The sequence below is a fragment of the Haemaphysalis longicornis genome, unplaced genomic scaffold (genome assembly GCF_048455015.1).
Source record: "Haemaphysalis longicornis isolate Haplotype H1 unplaced genomic scaffold, Haemaphysalis longicornis Haplotype H1 scaffold_1, whole genome shotgun sequence".
In the NCBI taxonomy this organism is placed as follows: domain Eukaryota; kingdom Metazoa; phylum Arthropoda; class Arachnida; order Ixodida; family Ixodidae; genus Haemaphysalis; species Haemaphysalis longicornis.
The window spans coordinates 446,942,553-446,965,140 of NW_027526203.1; the positions used below are offsets into that span (position 1 = coordinate 446,942,553).

The window sequence follows — 22,588 nt, forward strand, 5'->3', positions numbered from 1 at the left end:
AACTTTTTACATTTATGCTGTCTGAAAGCCCAGAGGAGTTACATTAGGTGGAGAAAGAACCGTCAAAAACTGGTATGCTGTTTACCACTGTTGCTAGATTGCTAGATATAAGCAACTTCATCAACAATTCTTTAAAGCTGTTGGTTTTTAAAATCTTCAGGTTTCGTTGCCCCATGGGGAAAAACTGTTTATTTTGACAAATGGGGTCCGCAGCATTTAGGCCCAGCCTGAGGGAAAAGGCATTTTCCTTATAATAATAATAATCTTTATTTCAACTGAATACATATTCGGGTCAGCCCAAGCCAAAAAAGGCTTGTGGGGCCATGCCCGGCAGTTGCTGCCCATTACGGACGCAGTGATGCAAATGTCGTTGTCTGTAAAGGAAGAAAAAATAAAGGAAAAAAGTGAACAGAATGCACAAACAAGAGTTGAGGAACAAAGCAAGCACCAGAAAATACATTCACAGCTTCAACAATTCAACAGTCAACCACGCAGTACAAAAACAGCGTCTCTAACTTAAGCCCGGGAGCTAAGAGAAAACAGTTCGGAGTGAAAGGAGTTGAGGATAGAAAGGACATAGAAAGTATGCAGCCGCTCACCATACTTAGTGTGAACCCTCGGCACAGCAAAGTGATCTCGTAAGCAGAGGTCACATTGCGGCGTGTACAGTATACACTGTTCATGGGACCAAATATATTTTAACACCACTGTTTGCTTAAACAACACAAAGAAATCGGGCATTCTTGACAACTGAAAAACATCTACATGCGACTCAAGCGATGCACCGTACATTACTAATTATCATCAATGGCCAAGCATAGAATGTGGTCCTGCGATCAGGATACTGGGCGTTCACCCTGATTCTTACATACTTAGGCCCAACCAACTTGCCCATGCTGGGCATTCACAGTTCATCTAATCTGACAAATACTGGCCAGTGGGTGGGGAGACCCTGATCACGTCACATCCACTGCCCAAGTAATTCAGACATGTTTGGAGACCTCTTCCACTTTTATTCAATAATTGAAGAGAATCTTTTCTGTTGCAGTCAACCTTTTGCACCAAAAGTGGCCCTGTCCATCAGCATGCAGCTAGTGGAATGTTACACAGCCTTTAGAAAAGTTTCGCCTTTAGAAAAATTTCACCTTTGAAAAAATGAAATTGGCCTAGCGTGGGGTTCACACTGAGGACGACCACCTATCTTTTATGCTATCTGCTTGGAGCACTAGTGATTTCATAAAAACATTTCATCGAAAGCTTAACTTGAGGATGCGCGTAGTGTACGCGGCGCTTCCGCTGGATGACGCCACCGAGCCAACCGAGCTGCTCCAGGTGCGATGAGCAGGCGAGCGGAAGCCGCGCCCGCGCACCGCCGCCACAGAGAACAAGAAGAGCGCTCCCCGATGGGCCGCGCGAGCCACCGTTGTAAAAAGAATCAGTTAAATAAAAACGAGTTGTTTCAGTTCAGCCAACGGCTCTCAATAATTCAGACTCTCAATAATTCAATAATAATAATAACTCAACAGTTCAGAAGCGGGATATAATCACAACGTCCGAACGTGACAAGCCGCCCTGCAGTTATGATGGGGCCTGTGACGCGAAGCGCAGCATCTTCATTGACAACGAACGAAGATGGCGCGAACCAGGCCAGCGGTGACGACGGGGCGCGCAGCGACACTAGATCCGAAGACGAAGTCCCAAGTGACTCCACGACACCACAGCCGGCGATGGACATGGCAGCCGTCATCCAAGCAGCTGTACAGGCAGCCGTGAGGGAAGCGATAAACGGTATGGCGCTCCTTCAAACGCAACAGACGCCTGCCACGCCCGTTACGCCCGCGGCAAAGACTTCGCGTCTGGTGCCATCGTTCGATCCCCTTTCATCAGGCTGCTCGACCGTCGACGCGTGGATTCGGCGAGTCGACGACTTGGCTGACATTTACGATTGGTCGGACAGGCTGACCTCCTGCAACGCACTATGCAGATTGGAAGGCCCGGCCAAGACCTGGTACGATTCCCTGTCATCAGTGGACAAAACGTGGGTGCAGTGGAAAGACGAACTAAAGCGTGCATTTCCGTCGACACCAGGAATGCACCGCCTCCACTGTGAAATGGAAGCCCGTTGTCGCAAGCAAGGTGAGCCCATCGAATCTTACTATTACGACAAGCTCGCCAAGGCTCGCTGGTGTAATATCAGTGACAAAGGCTGTGTCGAGTACATCATCACCGGCCTGAACGATCCAGACACAATTCGAGCAGTGAGCGTTCGCACGTACGATACTCCCGAAGAATTGCTTCACTGTCTCAAGCGTCTAGAAGATCGTCTAGGAAATGTAGTTTCGTCGGCTTCCCGCCAAAACGCCAAGCATTTCACCGACTATCAAAAGGGGCTCTTCGAAGGGGCCCATCACCTTACCAAGGCAACCGGAGCCAACATGGCCGACGATCGCCGAGACTCCCTCTCACGCAGACAGAGGAAGAAGCCTCTCTCCAACGAGAAAGGGGAACCGCTGTGCTTCAACTGCAACGAATACGGCCATTTGTCTCTCCATTGCCACTCTCCCCAACGAAAAGCGCGATGCGGCGCTTGCGGACGAGTGGGCCACGAAACGAGAGACTGCAGAGCAAAGAAGGAACGAGAGCCGCGCGTCGCTCAAAACGTTGTGAAATCCGACTTCCGCGCTACTGAAGCAGTGAACGAGAAATATTTCATGCCAGCGAAACTGAACGGACATGAAGCACGTGCCTACGTCGACTTGGGGAGCCAGTGCGTAACCCTACGTCAGGAAGATGCAGAACGGCTGGAAATGTCCTACACAAAACTCAAAGAACCGCTCTCTATTGGAGGGTATGGATCGGGATGTGTGACGCCTTGCGGCGAAGCAAGTGCTACCATCACGGTCGACCAAGCGACAGCTGACGTTCATCTGTACGTGGTACCAAGCCGCTCGCAGTCCATACCACTACTTGTTGGGCAGCCGTTCACGGAACAGCCTCACGTAACGATTGTAAGGCGGCGACAGACAGTCAGGATTTTTGAGGAGCACGGAAACGTCCACGAAACCGACGACACACTGCGTTCCATTGAGATCCCCAATCTGCCCTAACGTTCAGTCTGCCTGTGGGCCAAGGAGTCAACCGTCGTTCCGCAGAAGTATGTGGGATTCGTCAAGCTCTACGCTACGGGTGCCATTCCCAGCACAGATGTGTTTGTCGATGCACAATTCAGGTGTCAGGAAGGACGTGAGCACTGCAATGCCGTGCGTGCAACGATGAGTAAACGAACACTCCTTCCTCGGATCGGCAGGTGGTGGCTTCGACTGCAAGAGTGAACACCTTCGATGTTGAGTATCGAAAGGGCACGACCATGGCGCATGTCGACGCACTCAGCCGCTCACCACATGACCCTCCCGAAGAGACCGATGTCGTTGGCGGCATTCAGATCCTCGCTACGTGCGTGGAAGTAGAAGACTGCCTTGCTATCGCGCAAGTTAACGATCCCAAAATAATGGCACTGAAGGAGAGGTTAGAAAAAAAACAATGCCTCACGAAAGAAGATCGGCGCGTGCAAAGCGAATACCAGTTGCATAACGGCAAGGTGTTCAAGAAGTTTCAAGACGGAGGTTCACAGGAAAGGCTCCTCTGGGTCGTCCCAAGTCAGACACGTTGGAGGGTAGTGAAGGCTTGTCACGACGACATCAGGCATTTCGCTGTGGACAAGATGCTGTCAAGGTTAAGAGAGAACTACTGGTTTCCAGGCATGAGGCGCTACGTTAAGGGATACATAGCCGCTTGCGTTGAATGCCTTTTCCACAAGACGCCCGCCGGAAGAAAACCAGGCAGGCTGCATAGCATCGAGAAGGTGAACAAGCCATTTCATACGATCCACATCGACCATCTCGGCCCATATAAGCAGCAAACATGTTACAACAAGAAGCGGGCTGAACCGTCTGAGTTTCAACAGGGAGACATCGTTCTAGTTGAGCGAGAACCCACAGCGAGCGGAGAATCCCGAAAACTTAAGGTCAAATACAAGGGACCGTACGTCATAGCCGAGAAGCTTCCCAATGACCGCTACCGCATCAGAGACGTCCAACACACCTGGAGGACACGAAGGGCATTATCCAGCGTAGCTCCCGTCGACAAACTCGAGCTTTGGGCGAAGGACGTCGACTCGGAAAGCTCAGAATCGGACGAAGACAAAAGTTCCGACCGGGACGGTCGTTAATGCAGGATGGCCGAATGTACGCGGCGCTTCCGCTGGATGACGCCACCGAGCCAACCGAGCTGCTCCAGGTGCGATGAGCAGGCGAGCGGAAGCCGCGCCCGTGCACCTCCGCCGCAGAGAGCAAGAAGAGCGCTCCCCGATGGGCCGCGCGAGCCACCGTTGTAAAGAGAATCAGTTAAATAAAAACGAGTTGTTTCAGTTCAGCCAACGGCTCTCAATAATAGATAACAGTAGTCACAGAACACACTCAGCTTTTTCACACCATAATTGTGTACATTATCTTAATTTTGGCATAAAATGACTGGTTCAGCATTGTTTATACCCATCTCTCCGAGGGAAGCATGACGCCGCTCGATGTGCCATGCACTTACCAGCGCTTCTCGTCCAGATTTTTCTTTCGATCCTACCAACCTGCTCGTGCGGCCTCGTCGTTGAAACTTGGACTACTGATTTCCAGCAGGAATCGGACCCATCGCCGCTTCTGCTACTTCAACCTCCGGATTTTCCAGTTTGGGATGCCATTCCAAACTTGAGCCTGACCGACTTTCAAGCCTGGCAACGTGGTGACCAGGTCTGGCAACCAGGGACATCGCACTTTGCATATATATGCCCACCGCCGCTGCAGTCATTGGGGTATGACGCCGCTTGACGTGCCGTGTACTTACCAGCACTTCTTGTCCAGGTTAGTTATTTCGATAACTGTTCCTGTATGAGAACGTCAGATCAATTCTTAATTGCGGTGTCGTGCCCCTTTGACGCCAAAAACGCCCTGCTTGCAGTTGCTAAACAACTGATGTTTGCAGTGTACCGTGCTGTTGTGTCGCAATTGCTTTTATTATTTTCGGGTGGCGTAGAGTTGAATCCTGGCCCTACCGAAGTGCGCAAATCATGCACCCAGGCAGAAACATCTGAATTGTCGGCAATCTTAAAAGTAATGACCAGACTTGAGTCTGGTCAGAAAGATTCTTTTTGACATAGCAGATATCTGTAGCAAACAGCGTACCACTGACAAACAGTTAGAAAAACTAACGGAAAGAGTCAATTCTTTGGAGCAAAGGCAGGCCACTTCATGTAATGGTACTGGGGGTGCAGAAAGTGCTTTCAAAGTGCAATCAGCAGAAATAGCAGCGCTGAAGGCATGAACAGACGATGCCGAGAGCAGGCAGCGTCGAAATAATCTTCTGTTTTTTTCTGGTTTGCCTGATAGTAAATCTGAGTCATGGAAAGAGTCCGAGGAAACCGTTGTTTCGTTCTGCAGCGACAAACTTGGGGCTGCACTTGATCCAGTTAACATTGACGGTGCCCACAGACTTGGCTGTTTGGATGAAGACAAAATTCGGCCCATCATTGTACGATCTGTTAGGTTTAAAGATAAAGAGTCTGTGTTGACTTCAGGCATCAAACTCAAAGATACTGAATTTTCTGTGCGCAAAGATTTCTCACGCCCACTACGTGTTGTGCGGAAAAAGCTGTTCGAATTCGGCAAAGCGCAGTCTTCGAAATACACGCTCAGGCGTGACGAGCTGTTCATTGATGGGCGCTGCTATCTTTATGATGTCGTCTCCGAAACTGTTGTGCAGTCAAAAAAGTAGTTTGCACACGACTCCTGGGCTGTCGTCTTGCTACTGAGCATTCTGTGAGTGCGTGTGCCTCAAATCTTGATATTCTGCTTGTTAACTGCTGCACTGTTAAAAAAAAACTGATGAGCTAGCCAGCCTGTTATCCCCCCTAAACACGGATATAGTCTTCGGCTGTGAGTCATGGCTTGACGAATCCATCACCAACTCTGAGGTGTTCCCCCACGAATATGAAGCATACCGTAAAGACAGAAATTCAGGCAGCGTAGGTGTATCTATCCTGGTTAAAAAAAACATCCCGAGTTTGCCAATACATTTTAGCGACGTAAGCTGCGAATCAGCATGATTCAAGGTCGTGCTTCAGAATGGCGAACACATTACGATGGCAGCCTTATCTCCCACCCAGTGACAGCAGTATTCGGCCCTGCCTTTCATCATCCGATCAGCTGCAAAAAGTGACAACAGATTACTTTGTAGTCAGGGGAGATTTTAATATGCCTGACGTGTGCTGGTTAAATAAGATGCCTGTATTTTCCCCCAAAGCATCATTGACTACAGCATTTGGAGACCTTATCGCCAGCCATGGCCTTTTCCAACTTGTTGATGTCCCTACTCGGTGCTCTAGCATTAATGCCAACACGCTTGATTTACTTTTTTCCAATTCTGAATCCCTGATTCAACCCATCTCCACAATCCCCGGCATTAGTGATCATGTGGGAATAACCGCAAAGGTCTTATGTGATCGCCCTCCTTTTTCACCACCCAGTCTTGTAAGGTTTACCTCTACGATAGGGGCGATTATGATGCAATTGTGGTAAATTAGAAAATTATTTTCGTTTGTTTGAGTCTCGCAGCGCTGAATCAGACGTCACATGAAGTTCAAGCAAAAAATATTCACCCTTATAGATTCATATATACCATTTAAGATGCTTTTGGGAAAGCAAAGGTCAGATAAGCCGTGGTTCACAAAAGAAATAAAAACACTTGTGAATAAAAGGAAACGAATGTTCAGAGAGCATAGAGCCCACCCAGAACCGAATTCATTTGCTAGCCTTGAGGAGGAACTAGGTGATTGAATAAAACACAAAATTAAATCTGAAAAAAGTACGTTCTTTCTTTCGTTAGGCTCAAAAATTAAAAATAACCCAAAAGAATCATGGAAACTAGTGTAGTCCAACCACAAAGGTGGTACGGGCATACTTCCACTCACTTTTAATAACAACACTATCCTTAACGATGTTGATAAGGCCAAATACTTTAACGAGTACTTCAGATCTGTTTTTTCAAGATCCCAACCTAGCCAATTGCTGACTTGTGCGTTCTCAATACTTGAGCCTATGCCTGAAATGATCGTTGATGGTTACGGAGTGCTAAAGCTTCTTCAAAACATAAAACCAAACTCAGCACCAGGTCCTGATGGAATTCCAAATCTTGTCCTCAAATCTTGCGCTTCAGTCATATCTAAATATTTAATACTACTGTATAACATATCTGTTTCAAGTCCCACACTACCGGAGGATTGGAAAATTGGAGACGCCGTTCCTGTTCACAAGACCTGTAGCCGAGATTTGGTTCCAAATTATCGACCTATATCGTTAACTAGTGTATGTTGCAAGACACTTGAACACATAATATACACAGCCATCATTAACCATCTCCATTTGTCGATTATCAACATGGGTTTAGGTCCTCCGGCCGATCATGTACCACTCAAATAATTTAATTCTCGCACGATCTATTTAAATCTTTTTATAATGGTGTACAAACAGACTGTGTACTGCTAGATTTTCAGAAACCTTTTGACAAAGTTTCTCACAACCTCCTCTTATACAAGCTACCTTTTCTTGGTTTACCCAGCAATATTCTGTGCTGGCTTCAGAATTATCTAACCGGCCAGTCCAAAAAGGTTTTAATTAATGGTGTTTCATCAACAAACGTTTCCGTGTAATTTAGTGTACCCCAAGGGTTGGTCCTCGGACCACTTTTATTTTCGATTTATATCAATGATTTCCCTGCACACATAACTTCAAGTATAAGGCTATACGCAGACGATTGTGTTTTGTACAGAGAGATCCGAGACGATTCTGATAGGCTGATGTTACAAACTGATTTAGATAGCATCTCTCTTTGGTGCAGCCAGTGGCTCATGTCCTTAAATGTATCTAAAATGCAAACACATTCAATTTTTCCGGAAACGCGAGCCATTCCAAGCATAACGAAGCTATCCCTCAGGTAACCCACGCTAAATATTTAGGAGTCACATTTTCTTGCGACCTAACATGGAACCGACATGTAGAATCTATAACAATGATGACAGCCCGCACTCTTCACTTCAGTAGGAGAAAGACGTTCTCTAAGAGAGCTCTTATACAGCACGAATATCCGTCCTATTCTGGAATACGATATGGGATCCCTTCACACAGAATCTGATGGGTAGTCTCGAGGCCATACAGAACCGCGCTGCTCATTTTGTCGCAAAGAGTTACAGATTTCCAAGCAGCATTACTCGAATAAAAGATTCCCTTGGCTGGCCTACGCTTGCATCGCGCCGCGCCTTTTTTCGTGGGGCTTTTCTAAGAGAGGTACACTTGACAGAACTCCACTCAACAAAGTTGCTTATCTGGTGCCGCCCACATATGTCTCGCAACGTCTTGACCATGCGCTTAAGATTAAAGAAATACCCGCTTGTACAACTGCTTTTATGAATTCATTTTTTCCCCGCACAATAAAATCCTGGAATCAGCTTCCCCGGGAAATCACCCAAGGCGCAAGCGACAAAGAATTCCTTGTAGATTTGCGCAATTATCTTCAAAGCTCAATTTCTGCACCATTCTTCCTAGTGTGCATGCCTGCTTATTGCATACTTGCTTTCTTTTGTGTGCAAGTTTATACACGTTTCTGCACACATGTATTACTTTCAATGCTGCATATTTTTTTGTATGTTATGTATATTTGGTATATTTGTATAATGTATATTTTTCTTTGTTTCCCTGTTTCTTGTTTTTTTTTTCTTGGCACATTTCGTGTGTGAAAATGTGTTTTTACCCCCCTTGTAATGCCCTCTAGGCGAAATGTAGGTATATGAATAAATAAAATAAATAAAACTTCCAGCAGCCTTAGCCTTGGCATTCACCATATTTCACCCTAATTACCAATAATGGGTGACAAAGAAATGTAAAAACCATTGCACTGGTTGTCTACAACATACGAAACATTGTGTATGGAGACACATGTTGCCTACAAGGAGAGGCCAAAATTTTTTGTTGTATCGCTTCTCATGTTCGGACACATTCAACAGTTTTATGACGTGCTTTCCTTTTGAGCTCCTCTCTTGGTGGTGGTCGCTTGCATGGGCCCCTTGCATCTCACACCTCAAGTTGCTCAGGATTGGGTGTTAAAAGTGGCGTGCGATGCACTTATTTTAATATCTGAGCTATTGTGAGGAAAATTGATGGACGTGTTGCAGTGTGTTGATCATTTGCAGTAAAAGCTTGTTTCTTTGAACTGCAAGGGCAAGCCATCTTAATTTGAGTCAGTGTACGTTCGAGCTAATGAAAGTAAAGAATAAGAACAGTACACTGCGACTGGGAAGCAGTAGGGCGTGTTGACGATTTGGTTCTTAAAGGAACCATGAAGACAAAATACAAGTTTGTGTTATTCGAAAGATTTCGTGTTTTTAATGCCCCCAGCGCTTGTCCGGATACAAACGATGCTTTATTCACTGAGATATTGATCAATTTAAGTTAAAATTTTGATTTTCCCGCTATATCGTGTGTTTTCGTGGTCTGCGATGACATCACAGGAACTGACCGCTCTGCAGCCTAGGGTTCCTCGATTCACGCGTCCGCCGTACAGGGTGGAGCTACGTATACGCTGGCGTCGCCTTTTTGGCTCACTAGCTCGCCGCCGAAGCGAGTCATTGTATCAAAACCGCACTAAAATTATCACCGCAACGTGGTTAACTGGCGAAGTTTGAATCATCTTACCTGTTTCGCGTTTCTGGGTCTCATGGGAAACGAAAAGAACAACGCATTGAGCACGTTGACCCAATTGCAGTGGCACAGGACAGTTCAAAGGGTGTCTCCACCCTGTTCAGCGGCGCTGGCATCGAGGTACTCGTGCGTGTTTACGTTACTGAACCTAGATGGCGCCACCATACCGTGGCAAGCCGTTTCCTGCCTTTGGTTTGTTTTTGACCGTATTTAAACCTGGCTTGTTTTTGTTCTGGGAGAAAATCGTTTCGTGAAACATAGTGCTTGCTCGACAAGTATGGTCACGTAAGACACCGTTGCGTCAATCAATCGGCCAGTGCCGTGTGAGACAACCTTAAAGCCCCGCAGTTCTCTGCAGCTAAACAAGCATAGTGTGCGCAGTACCAACAGCAGTACACATCGGTACTTCTGTGTTTACATGTGCTTTCGTAACTTACACTGTTCGTCCCACCACTTACGGCTTTAAAAAGAATGTGCCCTAAATTTAAGCGCAAATAGCTCGTTCGGCAAGCTCTGCCTAATTTGCGTTTTCTTTTGCCACCCTCTGCCAATCGCAGAGCTGTCTGGTATGACATCATAGGTTCTGTTGCGGGAAATGAGCTAGTGGGTCGCATGGCCATTCCCTTTTTTTCTAATTATGTAGCTTATTTGAGTGAAATTTACGTTAAAAGTGTTGTCAGTATGATTCTAGCGAGGGAATCTTTTGAATGAACCAAACTTGTGTTTTCTCTTCATGGCTCCTTTAACTCTTTCACTCCGGCGCCACAGGTAATCGGAAGCCGGCTTCCGATGATTTCAAATCTCCCGCAAAATCTAAAACCCGCGCTCCACAGACAACTATCGCCATCTGGTGTGTTCATTGGCAACTTCTCTTTCAGTTTTGGTTTCGTTTGTTTATGTGTCGTGTGTGGTGGCGGTGTAGCAAGAGAAATTTGAACTCAAGGTAGAGGGGATTAGGAGGAAAATGGCGTCGGGTTCGTGCCGCACTCCACACAGTCGGACTGCTGTAGCAAGCACTTCGGCAGCTCCTGCTGTCGATTTTTCTGATTCCAGCAGCAGTGATGGGTCAAGCAACGATGTGGGATATTCAGATTTCAGATTGGACGACGAAACTCCGGTTCAGGTGCCTCGCACTTCAACAAGCGCTGGCAGGTAATTTCGTTGTGACTCCGCACTGTATTTATAAACAAAATGTGCTTCTTATCTGACGACTGCGGTTTTACTTTTGTGTTTAGGGTCTCAACAACGTACGGCCAGGATGTTTTGCCAAATGCACCGCGCTGTATTGCGCTATCACCTTCAAGATAACCTGGCGCTCGTGTCAGATTAGCGCTGCAGGGCGATGCGCGACGCTTCTTGAGAGCGCTGGATTCTTTTTTGTTGTTGTTGTTTACCACCGAACTAAGGATTTTGTGCGAGAACACAAAAGAGTATGCTTGGATGCACATTTTACAGAGACTCACTCACCCTTCAGTGCCTTCGCGGCGTGGCACAGCCGTCAGTTCCGCTAGGTTGACGGGCCCTCAAAAGTCCAAAACTTGGGGTGTACACTGTTGATTTATATATTCAATCATAGCCAAGGAACGCAGGAACAATTTGTATTTCTTAAAATTCCTGAAATAATTTTTAGTCTCGGTGAAATGGCCGGTTTGTGTTCTTCGTATACTTTTCTTGGGGGCTTTTTTCTGATTACTTGACGAATAAACTGTAAGTAATTGTACCTTTAACAAAACTGCTGCTTTGTGTTTGGAAGAGCAGTCTATGAGCTACAATGTCATGCATAGCAAGGTTGAGTGTGTCCAGTAGCTCAAGAGAAAAAAAAAAAAACGTTTTGTGGGAGCACTCAAAATCGGTCGTTTTTCCGCCGTAATGAAAGAGTAAAAAATGTCTGTGATTGCACTCTGCCTTTTGTCCTTGAATATGGCAGCCAGCTGTTTTCCTCTAATCAGTGAATAGAGCAGAAGCCCCCCTTTTCGCCTTCTCAGAACCTAACCAAACAGCGGCCGGGCCGGCATTCCATCCAGCGAGCCCTTTTGTGTGGACGGCCGTACTGGTGCTTATTTTGGTGTACTCCGCCATACTCCACCACACTCCGTGTCACTGGCTGCGACAGGTTCTGTGCTTTTGATCTGATAGGTGATGCCCTCATCCCTGTCACTGCACCATGCAACACTGCACACGTGTCCACATTGATGTGACCTGAAAAGATTATGTCTTCCATAGCACGAGACGGGGGGGGTTCAGTCTGCTTTTGCCTGATTTTACCGTCCCTCTTCGCTCTTTTCTACGTTCCGTTGACGGCGACACCTTGTGTGTAGGCAGCAGGTGGGTTTATCCGTGGTGGAACCTACTCGTGTTTGAATTAACAGGCTTCTTTATACATAGGCTTCTATGGAGTCTTGGCAGGACCAAATTGTACTGTTCGAATTATCCGGAAATTCGAATTATTGCGTTTGAAATAACGGCTCCCGCAAAGAGCAAGCTTAAACATCACTGATATGAGGACTAACCGACAATACCTGAAACACACATTCATGGTTTTGCTTTCCTGAAGCCAGAAAAAAAATGGTCTTGGAAAGTGCTTTAATGTGGCGCTTAGACAACTATTTGTTGGTTGCTACTAAATCCTTTTTTTTTTTTACATTTGCCCATTCGCCCGATACATGTACCCGTCTTGTCTGGAATTTACCTGCGCTAAGAAATGACAGCGGGCAGTGTACCATAATTTGCACTTCAGTGGATAAGGATACACCACAGGGCCAGATATTTTATGCCATGGAGGATTTTTCTAAGCTTTTAGAAAATTTTTTAGAGGGCGTGTGTCATCATTCAGCTGTTGCTTAGGGCATGCCCAGTAGTGACATACCCTTTGTCTTTGTCTGCCGCAAGCAGATGCAACTTCGAGATTTGATAGAGCTCTATTCTTGTGTACTGGAGTAATCTTGGTCTTTTTATGGAAATTCAAGCCTTGAAAATACACTAATACGGCTGGAAATTTCCACGATTAAAGGCAGGATTGAAATGTATCAATGCCTTTGAAGTCATATTAAACAAGCACAGCATTGTTACGTTTATTGCTGCTCCCATGGGTGGGTACAAAAGTACGTGGTGCAGTTTTTCACTGTGTTCTTATTCTGCTGCAGGGAGAGTTCAACCAAAGGGAACTTCTGGTCAAGTACACTGAAGGCACCAGGGCGGAACCACGCTGTTGGTTGTCATTTACGTTGCTCCCACACGTGCCCATGGGCTGCGATGCTACGCTGGACATGCTGGCGGATTCACTGCATTCGTTCCCTCGGCCAGGGTGCTCTCAAAGAGCCTTCTTTCATGGCTGAACCACTGGGCCGCAAAGCAGAGTGTTGTGGTCACTTTGTGGCGTGGTAAGGTGGCCAGAGAATCCTAGCTTACTGCGTGCTTGGTAGTTTAAAGTATGTGATTTCTTTGCCAATAAAATTTTTTGCTTTGCTTTGTTTGGAATATCTAGGTATGCTGTTATGTCACTGGAAAGCTGTGTGTGTGGGATGGTGAGGGTGGGACCCGCCGCGGTGGCTCAGTGGCTAAGGCGTTGCGCTGCTGAGCACGAGGTCGCGGGTTCGATTCCCGGCCGCGGCAGCCGCTTTTCTGATGGAGGCGAAAAGCAAAAACGCCCGTGTGTACGAGATTTCGGCGCACGATAAAGATCCCCAGGGGGTCAAAATTAATCCGGAGCCCTCCACTACGGCGCGCCTCATCGCCTGCGTTGCGTCGGCGCGTTAAACCCCACAATCAATCAATCGATGGTGAGGGTGGGGTGTAAAGGTGCATTAAGACGAGAACGGTGCAGTTGGGACAAGGACAGAAAACGTGACCCACACAAGAGTTGAACCAACTGTGTATTTGAAAAATACTGCATTATTTTTGAAAAAGCAGTGTATTTGAAAAAAGAAATTCTATATAGCCAAGCCCTATGCTTTCGTAGACTTTGCTCTCGCCAAAATAACTTGGCTTCAAATTGTGAACATTTGAAGTGACCCATTGACCTCACGCAACAATACCTGCTGCCACTCATTGACAACTCATTCAGGAAGGCATCGGAACAGAGTCATTCTAGGCTTCCAATTCATGGTCCCGAACAAATCTTATATTGATGTATTCGGCATCCGGCTCAAACTTCAGTGAAATTCTGAGCAGACACCACAACATCTTGCTCCAGTGTGAAAGAATAAAGCACATCATCCATGACCCACCATGGGCAACATATCGAAGGGCAAGAAATGTCACATCCATTGTTACATCATGTCAATCTAAAAAAGTCAACTGTGCAAACTGTGCAATGCAAACTGTGTTTACTGATGAAACCAACCACAAGTGCACAGAGCAGGGCATCTGCTTTTTCCATGTTATGGTAGCAGGGCATCTGCTACCTTAAAAAAGTTGATTCGTTCCATAATCAACGCCCCAGAACAACAGAGGGTGACGAATTCCCTGAGGACATCGACCGTCGGGCCTTTGCAACTCGTGCTGGGGCATTACGTCCCAGGACCTAGCGAGGCATTAGCCCGCGTATTCAGAAGAGAAGGGTTGCAAATTGTTCACAAGCCTTTGACGACGATAGGCCCCCTAATCCCCTGCTCTAAAGGCTGTGCGACAGTGGGCAAAGTGCCCGGAGTGGTGTACTGCATTCCGTGTGCCGAGTGCCCCTCATCATATATTGGTGAAACCAAGAATCCCTTTGGGAGGATTAAGCAGCACAAAAACAACGTCCGCAAACAGACAAAGAACGCAGCGCCATCGCCAAACACTTCGAGGTGGCAGACCACAAAATTGACTTGGACAGAGTGTCCATTTTCGAAAAGGAATCAAACTGGAGGAAGCGGTTTTTCCTTGAGTCGTGGCAAATGCAGCAAACCTAATGGAGCCTGAATCGCTGAAAGGCTATAAGCCACCGCTGTGGTGTGGCAGTCACCCCTGAAGAAGGAGCCGAGCCGGCTTTGAAACATTGGGTCTCCATTCTCTGTACGATTGGTTGGAGTGTAATTACCGTATTTTCGTGTTTCTAAGCACTCCCCGATTCTAAGCACCCTCCCCTACTTTCAGAAACAAATTTTGAAAAAAAAGTTTGCAAAAGAGGAAGCGCGTGTTGCCCAGGGTGCCAACTGCACTTGTTCGCTATGTTATTAGCCGGAGCTGTCGGAGTGGCGCAGTTTCTCGCTTTACATGCACGGCCAGGCTAGGCTGGGGGCGTGAACGCTATCCTGCTGAGGCTAGCTCGGCTGTTTCGTGCTGCTGCATTCCAACACAACGGAAAAGCTACAGAAGATGTCCCCGTCAACCCTAAAAGTGGATTTCAGACGCGTAAATGCGGGTCCAAGTTGATGTTGTGGCCAAGTCCTTTAAGAAGTGTTAGATTATAAATTACCTCAACGGAACAGAAGACGACCTGCTGTGGGAATACCGAGAGCAGCGGCTCAAGCTTTGCGACACACTCAAGTGGTAGTGAGAGTGACTGAACATCAGACGTAAGCAATGAATTCAGTGTCGGTTCCTACCTTATTTAATGTATGCTGTAAAAATTATCCCTTGCGACTGTGTCGCCCAGATATCGCTGCTAGACGTACGTGTGTGTATGTGTGTGTATAAGAAAAGGGGTCATTTTATTTTTTCGATTCTAAGCACCCCCCTCACTTTGGCTCCGCTTCTCGTAGACGGCACCTCCGGCTTGACCTGCCCGGGGGAATCGCCTGTACTCCCCTTCATCTTTCACTTTCCAATCTTCTTTCTAACAACTTTCCTGTCGCCTCGTTCCTTCTTCAGTTTCCCTTTTTCCTGGCGGCTAGGGTTAACCTTGTGTGGCGAATGACCCTGCTTTCAGCCATATTTGGTTATAGTCGTAGTGTATGGCTGGTGTGGGCAGGACTTGCCCGCGAGTTCCTGTCCCGTCCCCTTGTTGGGCTCCTTGGTGGGTGGCTGGCACCATGGCTGAACAGATTTTTGATTTCATGGCTTCCTTTTTCCATTCAACTGATCCCTCTCGAAAAAGAGGGGGCACCGACGCAACAGCCAAATTCTTTATGAAAAATGTGAACAACTTCCCACGCTTCCACGTGGTGCACAGTAATGACACAAAAAAAACCGCTTGACTCGTCTCGCCTTTTGTCGTTGCAAAGACGTTAACATCCACCATTGGTGAAGGCTAAAACATCAAGCAGCTGGCAAACGGAGACCTCCTCCTCGAACTGCTCTACAAACATCAATGTGAGAATCTGCCGCAACTAACGTCTTTTGGAGACATCCCTGTAACCGTCAGTGAACACAGGTCACTGAATACGGTCCGTGGAGTCATCTGAGATGACGACCTAAAGTATGTGTCTGAGGCGGAACTTCTAGAAGGCCTAAAAGAACAGAAAGTCATGAATGTCTACGGAATCGAGATCAAACGGGAAAACAAAGAAATTGAGACTAAGCACATCGTCCTCACCTTTGCATCAAGCATCCTTCCAGAATCTGTAGAGGTTGGGTACACAAAGATGAAACTCAGACCCTACATACCAAACCCACGCCGATGCTACAAGTGCCAACGCTATGGCCACGGCTCGCTGAGCTGCCGGGGCCAAGAGACGTGCCAAATGTGCCTCCAATGAACACGTTTCCGAGAACTGCAAATCTGAACAACAGCTCTGTGTGAACTTCAAGGGCAACCACGCAGCATATTCCTGTGCTTGCCTGGCATGAAAAAAAAAAAAATAATAATAATAATCACACTTAAAGTGGCAGAGAAACTAACATTTCATGAGGCAAGGAGGCAACTCTCACCGGCACATACCCGATCCTACATACTCCGTTGTGGTGCAACAGAGCGCAGCATCACAGCGGTCTTCGGCGCCTGCTGAAGCCACGCAGAGTGAGGCTCCAGCAACGCCCCTGGCGCTCTCGGTGGAAGCAGCTAGCGCTGCACCACCACCTCCAAAGCGGGCTGCACGGACCCCTGGTTCGGCAGTCTCCAAGGCCTCACCCCCCACATGGTGAGGTCGAACAGTACAACACACGTGCATCCTGCACGAACCTCCAGCGTCTCTGAAGAGACTATGGACGCAACTGAAGGAGGTTCTGCCCCCTCTACATCGGAGGGGTGGCGGAACTCTCTAGACACTGCAAAGAGAAACAAGCCCCAAAGCTCCGAATCACAGGACCGGAAACTTAGTTTTCAGCCCATCAAAAAAACCAACATGGCATTCATTGTCCACTGGAATTGCAGAGGACTGGAACTGCAGAGTCGATTGTAGTCGACTAACCTCCTGGTTAGCTCAGTTGGTGGAACGACTGCTCCGGTTAAGCGGTGGTCCCGGGTTCAAATCCTGGACTAGGATGAATTTTTCTTCAACTGCGAAGTTTCTGAGAAAGCTGTATAGCTTTCCTTTGTAGCTGCATGGCTGCATTCAGGTGGATGTCAAATTTTCCTTCACTCAAGTTTTACTTAATCAATACAACCATTATTAGGCAGATACACTATGGAAAAACAAAATATGTAGGTTCGTAGAAGCTACAGTTGGCAGACTGAGAATAGGTTGGCAGACTGAGTTGGCAGACTGAGAACACTCAACCTTTTAGAGGATGGGTGGTCGATGGGAAGGGTGTCACTACAGCACTGAAACCTCGGCTAGCTAGCTACGGTAGGCAACAGCATCCCCCAAAGTCCACCAAGAGTTCGCACCATCGCGTAGTGATACCAGATGGGTTCGGTTCATTGACAGAGTGTCAACAGGCTTCAAAGGTCCAGGATGAAGCTGGGGCTTTATTAGCCAAATATTATGTTGCATAGTGATTGCATCAACAGGGCAAAGAACTACAACATATTCACACGAGCCTCAGTGACAGTGAAGGGTGGCCCCACTCGTCCAGCTGCCCGGTTCCTGTAGCATTTGAAAAGGCCATCCAGACTATCAGAAGCGCGAAGCTGTCTTCGACACTTCGTTGTGGTTCGGATGTACTACAAGGTATCAACTGCACAGATGTGGTAAAAAAAGCAGTCTGACATGAACCATCCATAGCTTGATAGCTTAGAATTTTTTATTTTTTTTTTCTCGAACCAGTCAATTGGTGGCGGTATGTATTTTGTGCGTGTGTGTATGCACCATTCAGTAATGAGGATTCAAAGAAATGTTTTTCCTTTTTTCTTATGCTCAGAGCAGTTCAGCATAATCCTAGTTGTCTAATAATCTGGCCTCATTATGGTTTTTCTTGTGCTGCTGGCTTATTAAATATGTTCTGTTCAGGCTGCAAGTCGCTGTTGGTACAATGGGGCCCTCAGGTTCATCCAGCTCCATCTTTTGCATCTTTTTCTCCCCTGGTCGCCCATCTGTACACAATGTACACGGTAAAAGAAACAAACTGGAACTGAAGTTTTTCTGAACATGCGACATCTCCGGAGCGAGCACACCCCACCTGTGTTACAATTTTGCAGCTCCTGTGGTGGCACAGGTCGCAGGGCTCTGCTGACCCAGTGCCCGTAGAATGCATTTTGTGCGGTGCCCAAGTTCGTGTAAGACCCTGCATACTCGGCTGGAAAGTGAGGTGTCGCTCCTCAACATCCTAAGCAGCAGCATAACAATTTCTCCGTTTCGTTTCTCCCAGATTGAGTGCGTCTACTGTGTGCTGAAGGATCATCTCTGCGCAAGCTGGTCCCCAGCCTCATCTGGGGACCAGCTGGTCATCCCTGCTTGGTCATCCCCGCTGGTCATCCCCGCTGGTCATCCCCGCTTGGGGACCAGCTGGTCCCCAGCTGGTCCCCAAGCGGGGATGACCAGCTTGGGGGTGCTTCTTGGCAAGCAAGGCCCTCTGTCCGTCCAATACATAAAGCGCTGGGAACTTTTTGTGCTGAATGCTGGATGGCGGCAGTACGACAGCAAAATGTGGCAAAGAGCTGCGCACCTTATTTTACAAACCCACTTCTTTTGCCTATTTGAGGAGTTTTGTCTTACGAAGTGCCGGTGAACGGAAACAAAATGGCTTTGAAGCTTATCGCAGAGGTTAGCTGTAGTGCCACCGGCATGAAACAGGTCCCTGTAAAAGGGAGCCGAAAACTGGGGTAGCCATAGTGTGCGGCATCTTGTTTGCTTATGGCAGAATGCAGGTGTACGTGCTGGGGTGGCTCAGAGTGTACAATGTGGTGGCTCAGTGTATAATGGGTCATTCTACAGAGAGGCAAGTCATGGCTTCATTTTTTGTCCATGATGGGTGTGTTCGAGACAAAAACACCCCCATTTGTGTGTCGATTGCAGTGCAGAAAAAACAGCTCTCTGTGATCCTAATCGTACTTTCTATTGCAATGTGCCTCGAGTCCTGGGTATGTGGTGTGTAGAGCTCCACCATTGCGAGAGGCGAACACTTGCTTCCTAACGTACCGATAACATATTGTAGATTGACCAGAAAACCTAACATATTGTCCCACAGCACACGAATTAACCTACATGAGAGAACACTCAGAACTGTATAGAAACTCTCCCTCTGCTCTTTCTTCAGCTCAATATAATGCCATATACCCTAGTGCTGAACTGCAAAACTATGATCATGCTGCCAGTAATAGTTATCGCATATGCCATACTCATCAACAATGTTTCTTACTCTAAATGCAATACCAGATATGCAATAGAAACAATTTTAATCTTTTTGAAACCAGTGTTTATGGTTGATACTTGTTTCGTTCACTGGAGCAAACATTTGGAATGAAAATATTTTAGAAACAATAGGTGCACGATTAAAGCGTACATTGTTTCTTAGACTACGTTACACTGGGCTGTATAAAGGTGTAATTAAAATTCATGTCACATTGTAAGACTACGTTTCACCACACTAATTTTCTGTTTTTTTTTTTATTGTATGAATCGCAATCTGTACAGTTTTTCAATGGATCCCTTACTAGCCAAGCCGGCTAAGGATGCAAATGCTTTTTTTGCAAATGTAATGTATGCCTTGTCTAGAAAACAAATTATTATTGTTATATTATGATTGTTAGTATGAAACATAAAAAAACTTAATTCTTTTCCTTTTTGTTCACTTTAATCATTGCACCATGTGTGCTGCCTGTCTGTTCATTTCATGTTTCTTGTCTTGCATGTTCAAAATCTTTATACGGTTTCTCTGATAGGGCCCTAGAACGTTTGAAAGCGGAATTGTTAGATCGACCAGCCTTTTGTAGGCTGACGAAAAGAATGCTGCCAACTGTGGCAGTGAGCAGCACAGTAAGATACTGGACAACGTATTGGGCAACACGCTGCAACAGCGTGGATGGCAATCTCCCTTCTGCAATATTCCTCTCTGTACCCTATCAAACCCCCCCCCCCCCCCCCCCCCCCCCCCCCCCTTCCGCTTCATGCAGGTGTTGTGACCTTATTTCTCCACGAGTTCCTATTCCGCGTGCAGATTATGCTTCGTACTTTCAGTGCTATTCATTTCTTCTGAACCACAGGCGAAATCCACAAACTTAGCTAAGCTTTGTAGCCTGCGACGTTGATTGGAGAAGGAGTAGCAGGTTGCAGCCTTTGCTCCTGCTCGGTGTAGAGGCAGAGGACAGCAGCAAATGGGCTAGGAGGAGAGAGTGCATTCAGCGCTGCCCTCATCCAGTGGTGGCGATGATGGTGATGGTGTCGATGGTGATGACAACGTTTATTGAAATGAAAGGGACGGGGAAAAAAGAGAATGGGCTGTGGGTGGCCATGCTGGTCCGGTAGAGGGCGTGCCTTCGCAAGCGTGCTGGCCCGAGAGTTGAAGAGGCCCTGCAGTTTTCAAGCCGTCTAAGCCCTCCCACTGCTCGAGGGAGGAGGGAAAGGGGGGTGAGGAGTTGGCGGGACAAACAAGTACGAGATAGGGCGTTGTGTTCGGGGTATCGGGGCAGTGAGGCCAATCGTAGGGGTTGGTAGTTTGGGAGGTTCTATGAAATTGTGGGTGACAGTAGTAGGTGTGGGTTTGCAGTCGGTGCCAGATGCGAGTGTCTGCCATGGAGAGGGAGGGGTGGGGAGGGGGAAAGGCTAAATAAAAAAGATGAAGGGGGTTTGGGGGAGAGGACTGTTTATCTCCCGCTATGGGCGGAGCAAAGCTGCTCTAGAGATTAGATATATTGAAATATATTTCACCTTTATATATTTATATATATATATATATATATATATATATTTCATCTTTATACAAGGTGAAAAAAGGTGAAATATATTTCACCTTTATAAATTGTATCATTATGTTGAGATTAATACCTTGTAACCTAGCTATACCTTGACTTCGCTATATCAAGAATTTCGATGTATTAGTTTGTTATATCAAGGTCTTACTGTGCGTAGTTTGAAGCACTGGCCAGGTCTGCTTGTGTTGTTTGCTCAGAAAGCTAAGAAATACGGCTAGTTGGTTTTTCAGAACTGTGCTCTGAGTTACAGGGGGTTCACAAAAGTAAAGGAGAACACAAGGAATGAAGAGGGTGTCCACAGAGTTCGGCGTGACCTCCCTAACTTTCTGTACCTGTACCTTAAACCACAGTTGAACAGCTTTTGTCCTCGGGCAGAGAAGCTCCCTCCCCAGAGTAGTGCGAGCCCAGTCTTTTGGTCCAGAACAACAGCGTTCGCATGCGACTTTATGGAATAAAGGGAGGCCTCCTCCCATTCTTTTATTTCCTTTATTTACAGGCTGCAATAAAACAGCAAGTAATGTCGTGCTCTATTGCAAAAAACTTAGGATAATGAAGCAAAATGCACACGGAGGTTTTTGTAACTCGACCATCTGCGCTTAGTCAGGACTGCTGCTTTTTTGTAGCCCACCTGATGCAGTTGCATCTGCGGGTCGATTTTAAATGGCGCTTCCCACAGAAAGGTCATCACTTGCCTGCACTGTCTGCATGAAAATGTCCAGTCCTGGTCATTCCACCAGGTTCGTAAAATTGGGGCCCTCCAATTTGAGAACCACAGATGTGATTGGGGACACGTCAAATTGCCTCGATTATGTAGCAGCACTGGCAAGCGCTACTTCCCTGTCCTTTTATGAAGCTGAAAGCTGCGCAAGTTGCATGCACAATCGCTCTCCTCCGTAGCTCCAAGCGAAGATGATTAAACATGACCCGAGAATCAAATAAATTGCTGAAATACCTAATGCTCTTTGGATTTTTTTTCAGGCATGATTATGCCTATGCATGACTAGTTAAGGCAAAAAAAATGCAGAAACTACCAATTAGGGATTGTCAAATAAATGCTTGAGCCGATTTGCTATGCGCCAAGCGCCTTTAAAGTCGGCGTCACTACTACACACATGCATTGCTGGGGGCATTTTTCCAGGCGCCATATAAGCAAGGCTCTTACCAAGGCAGAAAGGTCTTCGGGCATTTTGTTAAATAACCCCGTAAGGTCCCGTCTGTGTTTATGACGCACTGTAGAATACCCAGCGCCTTAAAGCCTGCTTCTCCACTATACACAGATGCTTCACCAGGAAGACAATTTTTCAGGAGCAACTTCAGAATACCTGTATAAAAATATGGAGGCCTTAGGACCTTACACAAAGTACGTCCCTAAACCTGTATCCTTACAGAGCGCAATACATCGAGCCCTTTACAGACGGCTTCACTATTATGCACAAAGGCATTTGACTTTTTTTTTTTTAAGAAGCATAATAAACAGTTTGCTATCAAATTATGATGGTCCAAGGGCACTTAATTAAATACCTTCAGCAAATCAAATGCATCCTTATAAAACGCTGTACAATGGTCTTTAAAACCGGCTTCACAACTGTGCACAAATGCATTGCAAAGAAGACATCTTTTCAGGGGCAATACTAGTAAT

General features: G+C 46.6%; 1 protein-coding gene across 5 annotated transcripts in view; it reads left to right on the top strand.

Annotated features, from left to right (window-relative positions):
* Mettl4 (Methyltransferase like 4) overlaps positions 1–13,285 on the top strand; it is a 71,706-nt gene extending 58,421 nt beyond the window's left edge. The window contains exons 9-10 of one of the 5 annotated variants that reach the window (XM_077687631.1): positions 4,689–4,910; positions 12,941–13,285. The gene's annotated coding sequence lies outside the window, so the exon portion shown is untranslated. The remainder of the gene's footprint in view (positions 1–4,688; positions 4,911–12,940) is intronic. The other 4 variants (XM_077687633.1, XM_077687632.1, XM_077687630.1 and 1 more) reach the window with 4 other exon arrangements.
* The last annotated feature ends 9,303 nt before the right edge of the window (positions 13,286–22,588 follow it).